This window comes from Mustela erminea, chromosome 13 (assembly GCF_009829155.1).
Source record: "Mustela erminea isolate mMusErm1 chromosome 13, mMusErm1.Pri, whole genome shotgun sequence".
NCBI classification, from domain to species: Eukaryota; Metazoa; Chordata; class Mammalia; order Carnivora; family Mustelidae; genus Mustela; species Mustela erminea.
Genome location: NC_045626.1, coordinates 30,604,142 through 30,624,305, shown reverse-complemented (window position 1 = coordinate 30,624,305; position 20,164 = coordinate 30,604,142). Strand labels below are relative to the sequence as shown.

The 20,164-nt window shown below is 41.3% G+C and overlaps 2 long non-coding RNA genes across 2 annotated transcripts in view; one reads left to right on the top strand and one right to left on the bottom strand.

The window, feature by feature from the left end:
* Nucleotides 1–20,164, top strand: part of LOC116572425 — a 174,344-nt gene that overhangs the window by 136,134 nt on the left and 18,046 nt on the right. The window lies entirely within an intron of this gene.
* LOC116572426 lies at nucleotides 2,856–16,385 on the bottom strand. The gene is made up of 3 exons (XR_004278314.1): nucleotides 16,374–16,385; nucleotides 7,364–7,368; nucleotides 2,856–2,910 (listed from the first exon to the last, which is right to left on the bottom strand). It is a non-coding gene; the product is annotated as an uncharacterized LOC116572426 (long non-coding RNA).

Sequence of the window (20,164 nt, the reverse complement as noted above, 5' to 3'; positions counted from 1 at the left end):
CAAAGTGGAGTAATAATGTTAGTTCCTCAAAACAGTGGTGGAAAAACAATGATTTAAAACTAGAGTCCTTTTTTCTTTTGATGAATCCTATAGCTTATAGAACATTTTCCTTTTTTTTTCCATTTTATTTTATTTCTTTTCAGTGTTTCTAAATTCATTGTTTGTGCACCACACCCAATGCTCCATGCAATACGTGCCCTCCATAATACCCACTACCAGGCTTAACCAACCCTCCACCCGCCTCCCCCTTCCTCTCCAAAGCCTGCAGTTTGTTTCCCAGACTCTATAGTCTCTCATGGTTTGTCTCCCCCTCTGATTTCCCCTATCTCACTTCTCCTCTCCATCTCCCTATGTCCTCCATGTTATTCCTTCTGCTCCATAAGTAAGTGAAACCATAAGATAATTGACTCTCTCTGCTTGACTTATTTCGCTCAGCATAATCTCTTCCAGTCCCGTCCATGTTGATATGAAAGTTGGGTATTCATCCTTTCTGATGGAGGCATAATACTCCATTGCATATATGGACCATATCTTCTTTATCCATTTGTCCATTGAAGGCATCTTGGTTCTTTCCACAGTTTGGTGACTATGGCCATTGCTGTTATGAACATTGGGGTACTGATGGCCTTTCTATTCACTACATCTGTATCTTTGGGGTAAACACCTAGTAGCGCAATTGCAGGGTCATAGAGTAAATCTATTTTTAATTTTTTGAAGAATCTCCACACTGTTTTCCAAAGTGGCTGCACCAATTTTCATTCCCACCAAACTGGTATAAAGTGGTATTTCAGTGTGGTTTTGATTTGAATCTCCCTGATGGCTAATGATGACCATTTTTTCATGTGTCTATTAGCCATTTGTAGGTCTTGTTTGGAGAAGTGTCTGTTCAGGTCTTCTGCCCATTTTTTGACATGATTATGTGTTTTGTGTGTGTTGAGTTTGAGGAGTTCCTAACCAAAGAAGTAAAGGATCTGTACTTGAGAAACTACAGGACACTTATGAAAGAAATTGAGGAAGACACAAAGAGATGGAAGACCATTCCATGCTCATGGATAGGAAGAATAAACATTGTTAAAATGTCTATACTGCCTAGAGCAATCTATACTTTCAATGCCATCCTGATCAAAATTCCACCTGCATTTTTCAGAGAGCTGAAACAAATAGTCTTAAAATTTTTATGGAACCAGAAGAGACCCCAAATTGCTAAAGAAGTGTTGAAAAAGAAAAAACTGGGGGCATCACATTGCCTGATTTCAAGCTTTACTATAAAGCTGTGATCACCAAGATAGCATGGTACTGACAAAAAAACCAGACACATAGACCAGTGGAACAGAGTAGAGAACCCAGATATGGACCCAGATATGGACCCTCAACTCTATGATCAAATAATCTTCAACAAAGCAGGAAAAAATATCCAGTAGAAAAAAGTCTATTCAATAAATGTTGCTGGGAAAATTGGACAGCTATGTGTAGAAGAATGAAACTCAACCATTCTCTTACACCATACACAAAGATAAACTCAAAATGGATAAGAGACCTCAACGTGAGGCAGGAATTTATCAAAATCCTAGAGGAGAACATAGGCAGTAAACTCGACATTGGCCACAGCAACTTCTTTCAAGATAGGTCTCCAAAGGCAAAGAAAACATGTGAAAATGAACTTTGGGACTCCATTAAGATCAAAATCTTCTTCACAGCAAAGGAAACAGTCAGCAAAACAAAGAGGCAGTCCATGGAATGGGGGAAGATATTCGCAATTGACACTACGGACAAAGGGCTGATATCCGAGATCTATAAAGAACTCCTCATAGAACATTTTTCTAACAAAGATTTGTAAGTTTACAAATAATAGTGGGTGCTGTGGTGGGCCTCTCAGACCCCTTTTTAAAGACCAAGGCATTGACTTTGCCTAGTTCCTGGGAGTAATGGCTCCTGATAGCTCACAGATGGGTCCCTTTCTGAAATAGGCCTCTGCTAAGGGCAGGCCTTGCCTAAGGTTAAGTCTGCTTTCTAGGTTGTTCTTCACTCAATGATGGGTCAAGACTGGAGTAGAAAGGCCTCTTCTCTTTCTCTAATTGAGGATATCTCTATTGAGCCATCCCAACTCTACCACTTACCATGTGGTTGGCTAAAAGCCTTTGTTGTGAGCACACCATGGTTCACCTGCTCTCTCTAACTAATGCATTTCCCCCAAGAGATGTTGTTCCTGAGACCACTTCACAATCAACTTTATGAACGCAAATCCCAGCTTGGAGTCTGTTTCCCCGGGGAACTCTACCTACAACAAGGAAGTGATGGTTGAAAGACGTGGGCATAATGGAAGAAAATGATCAGGGGTTGACTACAAATGGGATTTGAGGGATGAGAAGGGAAGGAATTTGAGGATATCTTAGAGTATCCACACCTGGGCATTTGGGAGGAGGATGTTGCTTTAGGCTAAAAGGAATCCTCCTCTTAGCACTTCTTGAGGTACATAGCTCCAGAAGACTGCATGAGGAACCAGCCCCACACCATCGTTTTCAATTGTGAAATAGCATGAAGGTCCTGGCAACTGGCATTTATAGGGAGATTCAACCTAAATTATAGAGAGGAAGGCCACTATTGATAAGCAAAGTCAGAGAATAAAATTAACTTATCTTAAACTTCAGATACTTTTGATAATGTTTCTGAGGAGTGTTGCTGGATGGAAAGATAGGCTGTATAACCAGATGGGATTACTTAAAAATATGTGACTTTTTAAAAAAATTTGAGAGGTACAATGAATGCACTTGCTTGGTGGGGGAGCAGGGAAGGGCAGAAGGAGAGTCTTGTGCTCAGTGTAGAATCTGATGTGGGTCTTTTGATCCCAAACATCCTGAGATCACAACCTGAGCCGAAACCAAGAATTGATACTCCACTGACTATGCCACCCTCATGCCCCCCCAAATATGTAACTTTTATCAGAACACACACAACAGGGCTCCTGGTTGGCTCAGTGGATTAAGCCACTGCCTTCGGCTCAGGTCATGATCCCAGGGTCCTGGGATCGAGTCCCACATCGGGCTCTCTGCTCGGCAGGGAGCCTGCTTCTTCCTCTCTCTCTCTTTCAGCCTGCCTCTCTGCCTACTTGTGATCTCTGTCTGTCAAATAAATAAATAAAATCTTTAAAAAAAAAACAAAAAAAAAAAACCCACACACAACAAGAAAATAGGACTTGCTGTAAAGTCAATGAAAGTTCAGCAATAAAATCAATAGGCTGGATGCATGCTGCTTGCATGTATTCAGATGGTGATCACGGGGTAGCACGAGCAATGGCAGCTCTTGTGAACCATGTGGGAACCAACCTTCTGGAGGTCTGCAGGACATTCTTCATGTCTCTTGTGTAAAGAATTAACAGTTGGTGTTAGGACACTTCCCCAAAGTAATTGCTAAGAATTCCACATCGATTTATTTATTTATTTTTAAAAAGATTTTATTTATTTATTTTATTATTTATTTTAAGAATCTTTTAAAAGATTTTATTTATTTATTTATTTATTTGTTTGTTTGTTTATTTGGCTCAGTTGGTTAAGCCTCTGCCTTTGGCTTTGGTCGTGATCCTGGAATCCTGGGATCAAGCCCCGCATTGGGCTCGCTGCTCAGCAGGGAGCCTGCTTCTCCCTCTCCCTCTGCCTGCAGTTGCCTGTGCTTGTGTGCTCTCTTTCTCTCTTTTTTCAAATAAATCAATAAAAATCTTAAAAAGATTTTTATTGATTTATTTTAAAAAGATTTTAAATCTTTCTTTTTTTTCTTTTTAAATAAGTAAATCCACTGCAGGGAGTCGGTTGGGGGACTCAATCCCAGGACCCTGGGATCATGACTTGAACCAAAGGCAGATGCTCAAAGACTCAACCATCTAGGTGCCCCGATTTTTTTTTTTTCCTATAAATATGATAGGGCTTGATTTTGTCTTTCTGAGCTCGGCATAATGTAGCTGTCTTTCTCTCTTACTATAATAGATACAATAATTCCAAGATGTTGACTGAAAGTTGAAGAATCTCAGTATTGCATAATAATCCACTGGAATGTCTTCTCCAAAGAAGAGCAACCACCAAAAATAATGACTCAAAAATATTAGCTGAAAAGTGATTTTCTTCATAACAAAGTATTGGGCTTTGATATCTGAAAGGTTAGGGAGTACATATTCCTATCTAAGCTAGACTTTATAGGCTAACTGGCATAGCCCCTATGGGGTGAGTTTAGGGGTTCTGAAGAGTCGCTACAGTTTAAGGTAGCATTAGTGTTGGTAACTTACGTAAGTGAATGAGATTCTTTCTTTCCTGAGAAGTGTTTTTTTTTTTTTGTTTGTTTGTTTGTTTTTGTCTGAGAAGGCAGGAAAGAGGGGTGATCTAATTAATTTTTAAGTATTAATTTTTAAATACAGAAAAGAGGATCCGAGATAAAAATGAAAAGCTACCTGGATTGGGGTGAGTGGGGCACGGTAAAGAAAAGGCGGTAGGCCTCCAAGATCAGCTTTAGCTACCTCACAACCTTCGTAAATTAGACCGCTGTAGTCAGATATCCTGGACTTCAACCAAATAGCCCTGTTTGAAAAGTATTTTAACTGTTCCTTTCGTGCTCTTGAGGCTGTGCATAACTTTCCATGCTTGGGATATTTGATGTCCCTGCTATTATTGATTTCAGCTACTACTTAAATCTTTCTGTAGGTTTGTGAAGCCGAATGTGAATCATTGGACTGGATAAAGAAAGGATGGTTTCTCTTTAGATATTGGCCCAAGTGAATGGGTTAGGTGAGCCCTCTCTGTAGTCAGTTGACTGGTGCCGTGAACATCTCTGGCTCCCACATAGCTCACTGGCCAGCTACTGTATAGACACCATCAGGGGTGAAGGCAGAAGTTCTAGGTTTCAGGGGGTGGACCTACAGTGCGTTGTGACTGGATGTGACATCTTGATATTTACTTCTAGGACCATCAGTGCACCAGCTTACGAGTGATTTAGTAATGCACTAGAGAAGGCTCACAATTAAATCTTGAGAAAAGCATTACTTTACTGAAGTGGCTTAGGTCCTTGGAATGGTGCAAATGCATTGGTTCAGTTACATGAAGATGAATTGACTTGGTGCAGGAAAAAAAACAGTGGGAAACCATTGGACTGACCCAGTGTGCTGTTTAAATGCCATGGTGTCTCCTGGGAAGAGTAGTGCTGGGTGCAGGTGTCAGCAGCCTTCAGTAGCTGGAAGACAAAGCCCAGACACCTTTCCTTTTGGTGTGTCTGGCAGGACCCATGGTGGGATGAATCTGCCCTATTTACTAAGTGGCCCCTTGGAACACTTTGGACAGTAAGTTTTTCATTGAGGTAGTTAGGTACAACAAGGAACAGTTTTCGTGGGCAACTTGGTTAAGGCTTTTCAAGCTGTCATCATGTGTGTATGAATCTGCTGTGGGTCTTGTTAAAAACGTAGGCTCTGGTCTGGTATTCCTGGGTGGGCCTGAGAGCCTTCATTTCTCTTAAAAAAAAAAAAAAATCCTAGGTGATACCAGTACCGCTGGACCACAGCCACATCTTGCCAGGCCACGAGCAAAAGAAGTGAGTATTCAAAGCCTGCTCATTCTTTTCATCAGACATCTTGGAAATCAGTGACTTGCTCTGTCACAGTCATGTAGATTGACTAATCATTACTTAACTGTTCTTTCTTCTAAATCTAAAGTTTCAGAAAGTAGGACCCAGATTATTGATGGAAAACACATTCCCAAGTAGATAAACAGCATCATGAGAAAAGAGCCCTGATTTAGGAGTCATAAAATCTGACGCGAGCCCCAGTTTTGCCCCTTCTGAGCTGGGGGACCCACAGCCAACACGCAAACTGAGCTTCATGGAGAGGAAAGACATTGCCAGCCCATCCTCTTTCCTGTGAGCGTGAGTGAGGTACTGGAGGGGAGAGAGCTAAACAAGTATAAAGTGGGCTCATGAATGTTCTGAGACAAGGTCTAGGTAGGCCTGTTCTAGGTGGGATAAAGAAATGGGAAGACCTAAGGAAGATGGTGGGGCTCGAGTGGCTCATTTGAAATTCCCTAATGTGTTTTTAATACATTGCTCTTCTGTGAGATGTGTGCCTAATGCAGCCAATCCATGCACTGCGGGAGGCATGATCAATGCGTGCGTTCTGGTTTCTCTACCACCCTTCAGGGAGGGGTGCAGAAAGACAAATGCGCTTTATTTTCTCCAGCTCAGCAGCTCGTTTGCATAACACGCAAGAGGGAGAATGCAAAAGAAGGAGAATAGTAAGTGGGGCAGAATATGCTAAAATAGGTCAAGGGAGAAAAACGAAAGAGTATTATTCTGTTCTCTTCAGAAAATGCTGTTAAAATCGAGCCTGCCACAGACGACAAGATCAGTATGGTAAACTTTTCTTTTCCCAGCTCCCAAAGGTGTTAGCATGTGGGTACTTATACAACTTTAATGATTAGGTAACGGATTCAAGATGTGGGTTATGTAGTGGGCAAGATCTGTGTTGTGTTGGTTTTGGTGGGAGAGAGTGCTTCTATCTTGAGCCAGGCTGAGTCCTTGGTAAAATAAACACATAGGCAAACTGTGCCAGCAGCCCCGTTTTCTAGAATTTTCTTTTTCTTCATACCTTTTTGTAGGTGCCTAATTATTGTTTAAATTTATCACACTAAGATATTAATGATGACCTGTTACCTTTCCTAGCAGTGTTTGTCTTACTGTCTAAATTGCAAAACTTTTTTTTTTTTTTTTAAACTATGATATTCATTAGTATTCTGAGGTGAGTGATACTTACCTGGAGGTACTAAGGCCAGGCTGCCAGGTACAGTGTTTGATGGGTGTGTTGATTCTGCTGGCCTGAGGGTCCTTCTTTGCTGGCACTGTACAATCACCATTGTGCCCTTCAACACACTGGGTGTTCTTGCCTTCAGGCACAAAAAGAAAATCCTGTCTGCCTCCTTACTGGATCCCAAAAGCAAATGTTAGACTTCAGGACTTCATAGTCAACAGGCAGTTCTGTATCACGTCTGAATCTTCCCATTGGTTTTCCTTTGATGTGCCTGCACATCCCCCCGCCCCACCCCCGCCACCACCCCAGGAAGCCTGGCAGCTAGGAGAGGTCCCAATTCAGTCTACATTTTAAATTAGAAGTTACAAGAAAGTTCAGTATAACACAATACACTAATATTATTTCTGGCAAATGAGATGTTCAGGAAGTAATATATCCAATACCATGGTTCCTTGCTGAATTTTCTTTTAGTCTTTGTTCCATTTTCTTGGAAATGAATGCAGGTGACATCACCATGATTTCTAAAGACTCAGGACTAGAGTGGAGCTGGCTGAACCTTAAATCTTCCTAATGAGGCTAGGGAGGGAAGACAGGGCCTCGAATGCGGGGCTGAGGGACCCTGCTGGGGTTGGAGGTTGAGAACACAAACCTAAGGCCAGGTTCACAGAGCATAAACAGAAACTGAATCATTGACTTGTACAGCGCAAGTTTACTATAGAACACAATATACCTGGATGGGCTCCTGTGTTGCTCTAAGGATAGTTACAACGTAGTAACTCGGTAGCTCATCTGGAACAGTTTTAAGGGACTAGTGGTTTCCTCTAGAGGGATTTCTTCTTGCTGGTGAGGTCATGAGAAGCAGAAAGATGGTCCCTGCTGGAAGATGCATCTTGTGACTTCACTTCTTAGAGATGTGAAGATCACTCACTGGCAAGACTTAAAACCAGGTGGCTGTGGCTCTGTTGTCATTTAGAAGAGATGCATGCCATGTTGCTGTCCCAGACGGGGACCTGTAGCCCCTTCAATAATTAGACTTTAAAAATTTTCACCTCCCCCCACCCCAAGATACTTCTTTGTGTAAAAGAGCTATGAGTCATCTTTAGAACTGGAAGAGAAAATTCACTTCTGCTGTAATTAAGCAATAATTATTCTTTCCTCTGAGGGAGAACTCAGGGAGATAAACAACTCCCAGATAAATAAGGCTCAGAGACTGGGGGCCAAGGCTTCTATTGATTCACAATATATTTCTCTTCCTCTCAAATAAAAAGATGATGGTAATTTTTTAAACGATTCTTTTTTAATCATTTAAAATTGCTATTTTCTACTCTACTCAAATACTAATGCTTTTTATGGCCATGTTGTAACTTGTGGGGAGGAGGGAGATGGAAGAAGCTTCTGGGAAAACCCACTCTGTCCTTGGGCAGCATCCTGAAGGCACAAAGCAGATTTGCAAGAGCTCATCTACCAAGACTTCTTCAGCTCTCTGTCTGGATTTTATGTGGTGATTGACGGTGGAAGACGAGGAACGTGGGTCTACTAAGTGTTAGATGGAGTCGAGGGAGGGTATTTGGATAATTGCTATTGTAAATACCTCGGAAGCCAATTCTATGACCTGACGCTGAACTTGGTGTTGTAGGAGGGGCAAGGGGGCTAGACTGGGATAAGAAAGCCTGGGTTTTGTTACCTGCTAACTGTGTGTAAATTTCAGTGATTTTTAGTGGTGTTTTTCTTAAATGATACACATTCCACATAAAAACTGATATAAAACATGTAGACTTGGGTCACTGGGGCACTCTCTAAAATGTTGGCCCCAAATGTTTTTATACTTCCCAGTTGCTGTAACTGGAAGATAGCAAACTCACTCCAAAATGAGTTACTGAGGGAGTTTGGAATTGATACTTGAATTTGGAAAATGAGGAGGGGGGCCCTCCTGAAGTCGAAAACCACTCTGGAAGTTTGTATGTTATATGCACATGCAGCTCTGCCAGCCCACATGTGTGAAGATGGGAAGGAGCTAGGTCATGACTGGTCAAAGGGGAGTCAACTGCTAAGTCCTTCTTTAGAGGGCAAGGTAGTAGGTGACCCAGAGAGTCGGTCAGTCCATGGCTTACTTGTTATTTGGGTCTAACAAATATTAGAACATCTACCTAATGGGATATGGGAATGAAATGAGATAATCCAAGAGAAGTGCTTAGCATATTGTCTAACTCATAAAATATATTTGATAAATGGCTTATGGAGATGGCTATGTTAATTTTAGAAGAAGAATTTGCTGACTTCATTGTGTAATTTCAAAGATATTGAAAAACCTGCAGATTAATACTTCTCCTTGTTATATTTCTCTGTATTTTCCCTTAGTCTTATTTAAAACTTTCTTATTCCCAGAGAATTACATATCATTTTTGCCTGCTGAGGTCCAGGTGCTAAGCCTCTTTTGCTTGCTAATGGACACTCACTCTAAACTAGACCCATATTCATGTTAAATAAATGTGGGCTTAGTAACCTGATGGAAGCTGATTCATGTGGTTGACTCTGAATGGTAGTAAAGAAGTGCCTCATTCTCAGATAACTGTGAACTAATGCAATGCCTTTGCATACATTTCTCCAATGCATGGAAAAGGATACAGAGTCTACAACGATGCTTCTTGTATTTATTTTAATTTTTAAAAGATTTTATTTATCTATTAGAGAGTGAGAGTACAAAAGCAGGGGGAACCAGCAGGGGAAGAAGGATAAGTAGGCTCCCCACTGAGCAGGGAGCCTGACAAGGGACTCCACCCCAGGGCTCCAGGGCCTTGACCTGAACCAAAGGCACTTAACCTACTGAGCCACCTAGGCGTCCCTACAATAATGCTTCCTAAAATGTTGATTTTTCCTGTTTTTAGCTCCTCTCACAAAGGATAGCAACTAATTTCTGTGCTTTTCCCCAATTTCTCAAACTTCACTTCTTCTTCTTCCCTAATTGAATGTGTTTTTACGTTTTTGCTTTCCCATTTTATACCATAAGCCCCCTGAAGAACTTATCTGACAAGGCAGAGCTCGGGGTACAGGGTGTGAGAGTGGGTAAACCACAAGTGCAAAGCCAAAACTTTCCTTGAATTGATAGTGAAAGGAAAGCTGGGAACACCTACATACTAACTTCTGTTGGATTTGTTAAATACTTGATTGAATTAAAAACTTTTAATAAAGTTTTCTGGTTTTAAAAAAATTCAATAAATGAAAGTGAGAGATTAGAAAGTGTTGACTGGGCATCTACAAATAAATTCTGATGAGTGATTTTCTGATAAGTTAATTTCTTCTGAAAATATTCTAGTTCAAGTTAGGAAATAATGTAGAAAGAGCTGAATCTTGATACTGTTAAGATTTTAGAGAGAACATGTTCTCGAGAGCACAAGCAGGGAGAGGGACAAAGGAGGGGGGAAGCAGGTTCCTCACTGAGCAGGGAGCCAGATATGGGGCTCAATCCCAGGACCCAGAGATCATGACCTGAGCTGAAGGCAGCTGCTTAACAGACTGAGCCACCCAGGTACGCCAAGTGCAGAAAATCATTGTCCAATAAATTCTGAAATGGAAACTAATTAAAATTGCAGATAATTTTTTGGGTGGTGAGACACATTATCTTCCAACTCCAAGCAATTCTGAATGAACAAAATAACCAGGGAGAACTTCTGGGTTTTGAATCTGCATAAACAATCATGTTTCTCACTTTGAAAAACTTATTTCCCAAGTAGACGTTTACCTGTCTGCACACCCAAATCATTCCCCAGACGTTAGAGTAATAGCTAAGATTGGGGAGTTTGCCTTGTGCACTAGTAGTATAAGGAGAGCCACTGGAATAGCGTCAGATCAAACATGAGTGTACCAGAAGAGTGGCTGGTTTGGGAAAACAATTCAGTCTAAAGACTAAAGCCCATCAGCACTTCCTTCCTCTCCTGTATTCTCTCTGTATACTGGCTCCATTTTTTTTTTCCCCCTAACTTGTTTTTGTTTTTTGTTTTTTTTTTTTTTTTGACTGGAGATGGGCTTCTTCCACAGGCTGTTTGGGGCTCATGTCTTTCCAGTTGGTGACCAACAGTTCTGTGTCTGCTTGAAATCTTCCCAGTTTTAGTGCTGAAAGTCCTGCATCCTGTCAGATCCCTCAGTCTGGGCAAAACCTGGACAGTAGATCATCACAAGGGATGGGAGGTATCCGCTGAGCAGGGAGCTCGATTGGGGCTTGATCTCAGAACCTTGGGATCATGATCTGAGTTGATCCACCCAGGCCCCCCTACATTCTTTATTTTTAGCACTTTTTTTTCTTTGTGGTGGCCACCAAATATTTTCCAAAATGTGTACAACGATTGCAGAAAAAAAGTCTGATAGGATCCTTGAAACAGTACTATCGATTCTGAAGTCAAGCAGGAGGCATGATCCAAGCCAGGAGTAAAGAGCACTACTTTAGAAAGATATTTCAAGGCTACTTACAAGTACTTATGTAGATGATAAATTTGAGGAAAGTTTCATGCTAAGTGTTTGTGGAAATGGTACCATTAAAGGAATATTTGTTGAAAAGTCATTTAGCAGAAAACTGATTTCCAAGCTGCTTTGAGTATTTTTAGTGTCCTATGAATTATTTTTAGATGACATTTTGTTTTTAAATTTAAAAAGCAACTGTTTTAAAAATAGACTTGTGATATTTAAAGATGGATAAAAAATACAGTAAGGATTGTCAGCTACAAGTTGTTACTTTGGGACAGTGACTAAACTTCTGTGGGGCTCAACTTTATTCTCTCTACAGGGGCAGTGATGGAGTTGAGCTAAAGGATTCTAGGGTTGCATCTTCCCACCCCAGTAGTCTTTGGTTTCATTTCAGTTATATTTCTATGATTTCATTCTGTATCAGAAGTTGATCAAAATCTTTATAAGAACATTAAGCCCTGTTCATTGAAGGCAGAATGTTAAAGTCAGTTGGCATTTTAGGCCTTGGATAAATGAAATTTATTGATTTTTATCAAATGTGAATTACAGGCAAAATTGATAGGATCAGATTCTAGGGATAAGGATAACTGGATATGTATTTAGGTTGCATGGTTAATAGTTTGGTCCATAATTAAGGATCATGGGAATAATTCTTAAAATATGAAACTGTATTCCTTTATTCTGTCAAGAGACCTACATCCATATGCAAGGTGCTAACTTTTCTCCTTAGTTTTGTTTCACTCAGGGTCTTTCTATAACTGGCGCTGATTTAGTATGATCTATGAGAATTTTACTATTCCTGGGAAGGTAGCATCTGAAGTTCCACATCTTTCAGGACTTTGAATTTTAAGCCCGGCACAGAGCCTAGTGTAGTGCTAGGAGCATGATATATACCTCATTGTGGTTGAATCCAAGTTCTTCTTTATCCCAATGTGTTAGGCCTGCCCCTGACATTTAGAGCATCAAGGTAAGATAAAAATAGAGGCTCAGAGTCCATGTGTCTGTATATTTAACAGTTGCACACAAAGCTAGTGAATTAATGCTAACACATTCTATTCTCCCTCTTTGGCTAATATATTTTCATAATTTAGAATGACTGGTTTGAGTTTAACTCCCTGAATATCCCCAGTGGACTAAGGCCACACTTTCATTTCCTACCCACAGCTCTGTTCTACACTATGAGAGACCACACATGGACATGAATAGATGACCCAGTTCAAGCTTTACCGACAGTGTTGCCACAGCTTCCCTAGACTGTGGTTGTCCACACTTAAAGGGTGGGGTTGGGACTGGGGTTATCCACATCTACAACTTGGTTCACCCTTGAGGGGACAGGACAAAGAAGAGGTCCTACAAGGGATTTGGGAGGGCTGGGATGCAGGTTCCAGCTGGACATATCCCCTAGGTTTCTATGGAGAGTGTGGGTATAGGAGTGTCACTGTGGCTCGAGCGGCAACTCCTGCTTGGTTCAGACTTGAACCCAAAGAACTCGTTAAATTCAGGGGTGCCTGGGTGGCTCAGTTGGTTAAGTGTCTGAGTTGTGATTTCGGCTCAAGTCGTGATCTCATGGTTCGTGAGATGGAGCCCCAGTGTGGAGCCCCTGTGTAGGGAATCCCTGCTCAGCAGGGAGTCTGTCTGAGATTCTCTCTCTGCCCTTCCCACTGCTTGCGTGTTCTCTATAAAATAAGTGAATGAATCTTGGGATGGGGGGAACCCAAAGGGGAATTTAAGTTTACTGGGAAGGCCCAAGAGTGCAAATGTGCTGGGTATTGAGACCAAAGATAGGGTCTCATTTTTCCTCTTGTTACTCTGTCTGCTGCTTTAGTCTGTCTCCCCACAGATTGACTTTCTTAGCTTCTCTCATTTACAGGGTAGGAAATTTGAGCACAGACTCTTCCTAGCTGTGCATGTGTTAGTCTGGGCCACCAGATACTTCTCTTTCTCATTCTGAAGTTCTCGGGCTCATCCTGGGTCAAGTTTCTTGTCCTCAACTAATTCAACTATAGATTAAGAAATTAGGTACTGTGACCCCCAGAGAACTCCTTGGCAAGTAATGAGAAGTTTTATAAGAAAACTTCTTAAATGAAATAGAAAATTATGAAAAACATGTTTTAATTGCAACAGCAGCAAATTCTTTTTTTTTTAAATTTTTTAGTTTTTATAAACATATATTTTTATCTCCAGGGGTACAGGTCTGTGAATCGCCAGGTTTACACACTTCACAGCACTCACCAAAGCACATACCCTCCCCAATGTCCATAACCCCACCCCCCTTCTCCCAACCCCCCTCCCCCCAGCAACCCTCAGTTTGTTTTGTGAGATTAAGAGTCACTTATGGTTTGTCTCCCTCCCAATCCCATCTTGTTTCATTGATTCTTCTCCTACCCACTTAAGCCCCATGTTGCATCACCACTTCCTCATATCAGGGAGATCATATGATAGTTGTCTTTCTCTGCTTGACTTACTTTGCTAAGCATGATATGCTCTAGTTCCATCCATGTTGTCGCAAATGGCAAGATTTCATTTCTTTTGATGGCTGCATCGTTTTCCATTGTGTATATATACCACATCTTCTTTATCCATTCATCTGTTGATGGACATCTAGGTTCTTTCCATAGTTTGGCTATTGTGGACATTGAACAGCAGCAAATTCTTAAAATGAGCATCTAATGGTCTTGTAGCATAATATAGTAAGCATTGTTGGCTTTAGATTCGGTTTCTGTGTCACCATGAAGAAAGTTCTTTTTGTATAAATATTTGATAAAAACGTGTACAACTCATTATAATCCCTGGAAGATGATGGGGATACATACTGGGCATTTGATAATAGTGTGGGACAGAGGAAATAGTGAGGAAAGCTTCCTGCTAGGGGGACACCTAAGCTGCTTTCTGAGGCTCAGTGAGTTTTTCAGACTGAAGAGGGGTTGGGGAAGTGCTGGTGGGAGGAGGGGTTCAGATCAAGCCTTGGTGTGGGCAAAGGCATAGGAGGAGGTACATGCAACTGCATGTGGAGACAGCTGCTAGTGTGTCTGTGGTGGCTGGAATCCGAGGCAAAGGCAGGATGCAGTAGGGTTTCTTTGTAATTCTGTTTCTAGGGATAAATGAATTCCAGATTACAAATATACACACACGATCAAACTTGTAACCCAACCACATCACGCTTGACAACCTCCTAAATGACCACTTCAATATCATATTCACCAAAAGACATCAACAATATGATTTTTTCCCTCATATATATGTTCTTTATATTTATTTTTATTAACATATAATGTATTATTTGCTTCAAGGTACAGGTCTGTGAATCATCAGTCCTATGTAATTCACAGCACTCACCATAGCATATACCCTCCCCAATGTCCATATACAAACCACCCTCTCTCTACCCCCCCCCCCCCCACACATCCCCAGCAACCCTCACTTTGTTTCCTGAGATTAAGAGTCTCTTATGGTTTGTCTCCCTCCCTGGTAGCATCTTGTTACATCTTGTTCCTCCCTACCCGCCATGACACCCGACCCTGCCTCTCAAATTCCTCATATCAGGGAGATCATATGATAATTGTTTTTCTCTGATCGACTTATTTTGCTTGGCATAATACCCTCTAAGTCCCATCCATGTCGTTGCAAATGGCAAGATTTTGGGGGGGTTTTGATGGCTGCATAGCATTCCTTTGTGTGTGTATCTGTGTGTACACACCACATCTTTTCCATTCATCTGTTGATGGACATCTAGGTTCTTTCCATAGTTTGGCTATTGTGGACATTGCTGCTATAAACATTCGGGTGCACGTGCCCCTTTGGATCACTACATTTGTATCTTTAGGGTAACTACCCAGTAGTGCGATTGGTAGGTCATAGGGTAGCTCTATTTTCAACTTTTTGAGGAGCTTCCATACTGTTTTCCAGAGTGTTGCACCAGCTTTCATTCCCACCAATAGTGTAGGAGGGTTCCCCTTTCTCTGCATCCTTGCCAGCATCTGACGTTTCCTGACTTGTTAATTTTAGCCATTCTGACTGGTGTGAGATGGTATCTCAGTATGGTTTTGACTTCTCCTCTCCCCTCCTCTTCTCTTCTTGTATAAGGGTCACCTTGCTGCCCCTTAGCACTCCATTCACCTTGCTGCTGACCATTCTACCTATGGCTGTTGCCCTATTGGCTTCCATGGGAAAAATGGAGAATATTAACCTCAGTCCTGAGAGCACCATTGGCCCAAGACTATGTTGAGTGACAGTTATTGCTAAAAGTTTAGGAGGAACCAGAGGAAATGGCAACAGAGAAATATTCCCAGAAAACAAACGAATTGCAAAGGCCATTCCTCATAGGGGCTGTGTTGGCACATCTCTGTTCTTCTTGTTTATTCTAGAATAGACCCCTCTCTGTCCTTTGTTTATTCTAGAATAGACCCCTCTCTGTCCTTTGAACCTATCATATAGAGAAATCCTAGTTTTCCTTTGGAAAACCACGTGGAAGGGCTGTGCTCCTATGGGCCTATCCACTTCCTACCTGCTGGACCCACTGCCCAGAACACGGGCCAGGGCCTGTGTTGTGCACACCTGGACACATGCATGGTTCCTTTTTTCCCACCATGAGCATCTAACCAGTCACTAGGTTCTTTTGCTTCTCGCTCAGAATATCTCTGGGACCTGCTGTCTCTTTTCAGTTCTCCCGGACTTTCTCCCAACACTGGTTCCTCCTCGCAGTCCCACTGCCCGGATTCTTTCATGATGCTGGTCTTCCATCACTCCACGACCGGGGAACTAGTTCTTAGAAGCAAGGCATTGTTCTTTAAGTCACATCCCTGAGCAAGATACTATTTATAGCTCTTTATAGACTAAAATAGAAATTCCTTTGCTTCACTCAAGGCTTTTCTAAAATTGGTTCCATCCTTTCTTCCTTTTATCTCCCATCAATAACTAAACTGGTGGGAGATAAAAAAAAAAAAAAAAAACCTCCCCTGGATGGGGAGCTCTCTTCTCTACCTCATGCCTTTGAAAACACTGTTGCTGTGCTGAAAACAAGGATTTCTTTTTTTCCTTGCTACAACGAAAGTGTAACATAATGCTGTTTCGTGAGCGGGGGCTTAGATAGGATGTGGTATTGGGGGAAGCATTCGTGCCATCCCTTCCAAACACCACCACAAACACCCCCAAAACACACATGCATACACATACCAGACTGGCCTAGAATATGTTGACAACACCATGTGATAATTAGGGAAAATGTCCTATGTATGTGATTTATACAGATGGACTATTAACAATCCTCACCTTCATGAGATGATTCCTTAACTCTATTTTAACTACCTAGAAACCGTTGCCTATCAGGAAAATATTTTCTGGTTATGCCGTCTGTGAAGTTGGTCACAATGTTGCGGCTGTGTTGGCCTAACCGTTTCCCCGTCTTCTTTTCCCTCTTATCTTCCTCCTTCTCGCTGCCTTCCTCCCTGTATTCCGTCACGTACCAGTTTCTCCCAGAGGCACAGCATTGTTACCTGAGGTTGTGGAGACTTCTGAAAAAGATGTCCTGAATCAAAGATTGACACACTGTGCCTCAGGCACTCATATGCACAAAGATCATGAAAGAATGAAAAAAGCTGCGATATATGTGACAGAATAAGGCTTCTGGAGGTTCAGGAGGCCATACTTCTGAGGAGGGATCATGGGCGATGTCAGTTTGAAGCAGGGGCCTAGAGAACAACTACTGTCCCGTCCGCGGAGAGGAAAGAAGAAGGAACATTACAGGTAAAGAGGGTCAATAACTCACGGTATATTGGGGAGTTCAGTGAAGTCCTATATGGACACAGATGTAAACCTGAATCCTTTTGAAACTTGCGTTCTGAAAAGTAAACCCGTGGAGTTGAATTTCTCTGTACATAAACAAATCAAGAGAGATTAGTTTTCTTAAAAAAAAAAAAAAAATTGTAGCTCATTCCTTGATTCAGAAGTAATGAACACAGTTTTTTTCTTTTGGGTTAATTTGTTTATTAGGCCATCTTTTTTTTTTAATATTTTATTTATTTATTTGACAGAGAGAGATCACAAGTAAGCAGAGAGGCAGGCAGAGAGAGAGAGAGGAGGAAGCAGGCTCCCCGCTGAGCAGAGAACCTGATGTGGGGCTTGATCCCAGGACCCTGAGATCATGACCTGAGCGGGAGGCAGAGGCCTTAACCCACTGAGCCACCCAGGTGCCCTCATTAGGCCATCTTGGTTGAGTGCTCACATTTACCAAGTGCTGTGCCAGGTTCTGTCCACGGAATATCCTGCATCGCAGTTAAGTATTAATGAATTGTATGAGCGACTGTAGGTCAGATCTTGAAGCCTGTATTTTATTCTCTTAGCCTCCTCAATGGCGTTTCCAGTCCATTATCGAGCTTACCACTAAACTGACGAAGAATAGAGAAAGGAAAAGTCAAAACTGGGTTTTACTATGTTAGTCCTGCTTACTAATTTTATATGTGAACTTACCTAACATTTGTTTTAACCATTCAGGATAATAGTTGCTATAGTGTCACAACAGAGAACGAAAATGAACTGGCCTATTGATTCTCCCCAGAGTTTTGTATGAGGCACACAGTCCTCTCCTAACTGAACTGTATTGGATCACTCCTTATACATATCCTAGCAACATTCAGAATAACTGCCCAGCTTTCCTTATCTGGGGACGGTGCAGTTTTCCATGTGTTCAGACACAATCTCAAAGTCATTGTCAAATATCCAATTGGCTATATACTGCTCAGAATGATTCAATCACATTTCTCCAATTAAAAGAAAAAGGCAAAATAATGATCTGGAAGTAATCATGTGTTCTAGCAAATAGTATGTGAGGGAGATTGCAATGGAATATTTTAATTATTATCTTGTGCTGAGGAGGTTTGATCCAAGGTTAATCATCCTCTGCTTAGCTCTGTCCTTCCATGTGACTAAGTGCTTGCCTGGTGCCTGGAGAGTCTGGGGACAGATGAGGCTAGGTGATTGACTGCAGTTTTTCTCTTGCTACTTTTTTTTTTTCCATTTATTTATGGAAAGGCACCTGGCACTTTAAATGGCATCTTTAATCAGTGACTCAAAGTGCTTTTCAAATAGCTGCATTATCCTTATTTTATAGAGAGAGGGAGAGAGAGAGTTCAGTGACTTGGCCAAGGTCATAGAAGTGGCAGAAGAGCTGGAAACAGTCCTGAGAACACCCTGACTCCTCACACAACCTCACATCATTTGTATCTGATGCAATGGCTGTGAGTCACAGGACTGTTTTGCTGCTGATTAGCCATATGAAGTAGAGCAGTATGCTGGTACTACGTGGTTCTGTTTTCTTATTTTGAAAACCAGCTGGGAACCAGGATTTCTCTTATATTCAAGGTAGCAGTACATTTTTCTTCTTTTAAAATACTTATTTATTTTAGCAGGGGGGCAGGGAGAGCCAGAGGGAGAGAATCTCAAGCGGACACCCTGCTGAACATGGAACCCAGCTGAGACAATCTCATGTCCCATGAGATCATGATCTTAGCTGAAACCAAGAGTTGGACACCTAACCATTTGAACCACGCAGGTGTCCTAGTAACAATAAATGTACGTGTCATGGCCTCAGAAATGTCAAACTCCTCACTTTTGAAATAATGGTTATTTGGGGAGAACTCCACGAAACTTACCTCTATTCTGTTTCTGATAGGGTTTTAATGTAAATGGCAATTTGAATTTAAAAAAACTTGTTTTGAGCCTTTGATATCAACTACTTAGCTGCAAGGGAATGTGTTGAGTAAAGTGGTCTTCTAGAAGGTCTGGTTGGTGGCCTATTGACTGTACATCTGTATCCATTTGGTGCATTTTTACCAAATCTTGACTATTCAAAGGCTCTGTGCTAGAAAGTTCTGTAATACAGAAATGAATGAAATGGAACTCTTCCTCCTTTACAATGACAAGCAGTAGCAGAGAACTGGAAATAAACCACTCAGGAGAACCCAAAGAAGGATTAAATAACAGTGAAATAAGGTAAAACTAGAGGATTAGGCAATGCCCTGGTGAGGAGCCTGAAATTTTGGGGTTTGAAACTTGGGTTTGAACTCTGACTCTACTGTTTCTTTGTGTGATGCATAGCAGCTCATCCAGATTCCCTTAAACCCTGGTTTTGTCATCTGTAAAATAATACTCACTTTATGCAATTAAATGAGATATCGGTGAAGAATTTTATACTAGATATATTCAAAAATGCAAGGTATTAAGTCCCAAGATTGGGGAAAAATCTAGGAAGGATGGCTTCTGAATGGAGACTTGAAATGTGAGACATGCATTAATATTTAGAAAAGAGGAAAGAAGAAAGAGCACATTACAAAAACAAAAAACAATGAGCAGAAGCCTAGAGACCTTCAGGAATCTGGAGCGCAGTTGATAAACTTGCCCCTGGGAACAAATAAAGTCAGCTGAGCAGGGGTCAGTGTGGATGGCATTCACCATTGTGCTGAGGAGTTGGCGTTATCTTCTAGTTGAGGAGGCTGCATGAATTTAAAATTATTCGTAGTTCTTTTCAAATATTCTATAATTCTAATCTTTCACTAGCTCAGATTGACCTCTTCTTGACAACAACAATCCTGTGATATTATAGATGGTGTGACTATAAAGTAGCAAGATTAATCTTCCTGTGGAGCCTGGACTGCACTGACAAGTTGAGAGTTAGATTCAAAGAAACGGTTAGACCTACGTAGATATTTACTCTATATAAGGTCTCCACTTTGGTAGTTTGTCTCTTGCATTTCCCTAGGCTTGGTAAGACCAACTCACAGTGGGGAATTTGGTCCCTGTCACCCATCTTTGCCCTTTGAAAAGTGAAAAATGACATATGTATTTTTAGAGTGCTTTTGGTAAAAATACTTTTGACAGGGTAGTCAAACACTTTTTTCATAAAAAATTCCCATTAGGTTAAAAATCCATCTAGGAACTGAC